This window comes from Octodon degus, unplaced genomic scaffold, assembly GCF_000260255.1.
Source record: "Octodon degus isolate 3935 unplaced genomic scaffold, OctDeg1.0 scaffold00031, whole genome shotgun sequence".
Taxonomy (NCBI): Eukaryota; Metazoa; Chordata; class Mammalia; order Rodentia; family Octodontidae; genus Octodon; species Octodon degus.
The window spans coordinates 18,166,683-18,169,525 of NW_004524607.1; positions in this window are offsets into that span (position 1 = coordinate 18,166,683).

A 2,843-nucleotide genomic window follows, 5' to 3' on the forward strand; every position below is an offset into this window, starting at 1 on the left:
GTTGCCTTTTCACTTTGTTGGTAATTTCTTTTGACGTGAAAAAACTTCTCAGTAAGAGCAGGTCCCAGTTGTTAATTCTTTCAACTGTTTCCCGAAAATAGAATAAGGATTTTTTTTTTTTCTCTGAATGCCTTCTGGGCAGGTTTGGCTGGAGTGTTGTAGGGATCGAACTACAGCAACCTGAGGCTGACAGCTTTGTGGAAGCAGCCACTTAAAGAACTGAGCTAGGGCCAGGCCCCCCATGCAATGGTTTATTATCATACAAAGGAATGCAGTCTTGATACATGCTTTGACATGGGTGAACTTTGAAAACCTGTCAAAGAAAAGAAGCAAACAAACAAAAGACCACAGATTCTACTGATGTCAAATGTCCAGGACAGGCAAATGCAAAGAAACAGAAAACAGACTGGGAGGCGGGGCAGGGCCAGGGCCAGGGGGACTGTGCAGTGGGTACTAGGTTTCCTTTGGGACTGATGAAAATGCCATCAAACTAGATTGAGGTGACAGTCATACGACATTGTAAATGTACTAATGCCACTGAATTGTTTGTGTACATTGGTTAACTTTTATTTATGCAAAGGGGAAAAGGCTATTGAGCATTTGAGGGGATGGAGACTGGGGTGATGGTTGATGTGAGGAGAAACATCCTCCAGCTATAGACCCAGAGATCATCTCCAAACTTAAGCAGAGCAAAAAGGACCCTAGATCCAACCAACCTATTTTATAGATAGAACAGGCAGGACCGGAGGGCCCAGGGACTTGCTCTGGCCACAGAGTGCCTGGGAAGCCACAGGGTAGCTAAGAGGCAGACTTGGGGGGTTGAGCCTGGCCCTGCACCACGACGCCATAGAGCTTCTGCTGTTTGTGGGGGCTGGGGGGAGGCCCCGGGCACTCTGAGAAGAGTGAAGTCCAAGCTACCTTCCCCCCTGAGCACTGACGCACATCTCACCAAAGCCTGCCGCTGAGTCAGTACAGGTTGTGCCACCTAAGCAGTCCCTCCTGAGTGTGGTTATAGCTTTCACTCTACTAGGCAAACGCATTACCCAGCTGTTCTATTTCTGCTTCCAGCCCCCACCCCTGCTTGAGTTCATCAGTTTCCCCACAAGGGCAATGGGAGGAAGGAGAATGTCACTGATCTCCCCCAGAGGGACCCAGCATCATGCAAGGCCTGGAAGGAAAGGCCAGCTGAGCCCTACGGAGCTCTTGTCTTTTTTGAGCTTTGCTGACAGAGACCTTTGGGGCAAATATAAAAGGGAATGGTCCAGCCCTGCTGGATACAGTCTCCTCCCACGTGCTCTAGGTTAGGTACCTCAGGGATGGAGAAGGGATGGGATGATGTGCTGCAGAGACTCAGAGGGCTCCTGGGGAAAGTGGATGGAAGGAGGAGAGGTGAGCAAAGTGGGGATTTCAAGAGCATCTGCCTGCCCCAGGGCTACAGAGGCAGCATCTCATTCCAGGCTCCAAGCAACGTTCGACTTTCTCGACCTTCTCGCTGCACACCTACAGTGCATTTGGGTCCCTGGAAGGGTGCAGAAAACTTCTGGGACTCACACAGCGCACAGTGAGACCCAAGCAAACTGGATTCCAGCACAGAGCAGCCCCCTTTCCCCTGTCACTTGCGTTCCTGTAAGGCATCTTTTCTCTCTGAGGATGCATTTAGCTGTTGCATTCCATGAGCAACATTTTTTCTGTCCTATGGTTTGTAATTTTAAAGAACAGGTCTTGGTTATCAGAGACATCCTGAGAAGAGCTAGTCTCAGGGAGACCAGAGTGGTCTGCACAGGGAGGGGGCATGATGGAATAGAAGGGTGCTGGCCACTGAAAGGGATGGCACCTGGTATTGGCACCTGGCAGGAGGCCTCTGTGCCCCAGGGGACAACAGCAATGAGATCTTATTTTGTGGTTCACAGCAGAGCCACAGTTTTTCATTTTAAATAGAAGTAGCCTGATTGGAATACACGAAGGAGAATATTTCACCTCTACTCCCCCCATTAGAACATTTGAAAAGGAACCCAGCTCTCCAGATGTGGCAGATGTTTTGTCTTGATGACAAGTTAGAGCATCTATCTCACTCTGACTTTGTTGATATTTGCATTTCTTTTCTGTGTGGCTTTTGGTCTCATTTCCACAGTGACTTCCATGGGCATTAAGCAGAACCAGAGAAATGAGGAAACCTTAACTCAGCTGGAATGTTTATGTTGAGTAACTATAGCTTCCAGAGAGGACTGAGAAGAGGGAACCCCCAGGGAGGCCACCTGAAGCACAGGTAAACACAAAGCAGGACTGCTGGAGGCTGGGCCAAGGCTACTCAAAGCTATCAGCACAAGTGAGGACTTTGCTCTCCAAGACAGACATCAGAGGGTATAGACAGACATGCTTAACTAGGGCTTTGGGAATTACAATGGGAAAACAATTTCATCACGATTATCACTCCTTTTTTTCTTTTTTTTTTTTTTTTTTTTTTTTTTTTTGAGACAAGATCTCATTAGTAGTGCAAGCTGACCTTAAACTCACTATGTAGCCTAGGCTGGCCTCAAACTTGCAGTGATTCTCCTGCCTTGGCCTCTTTAGTACTGGGATAACAAGTATGCACCACTATGCCCAGTTATTTGCACTATTTTTAACCCCAGTGTTGGATGTGTGGAATCAGGTTCCAGGCTCCACAGAAAGATTAGAAGGGGACTGTCTGGCTTGGCTTCCACTCCTTGTCTGTCCTGACTTAGCCTCTTTTGGAGACATCCTATTTAAAGATGGGGCGGGGTGCGAGCTGATAGCTCATTGGACTAAGGCTCCTGCAGTGGACTAAAGATCCTGCTTAGGCAGAGAGCAACTGGGGTTCAATC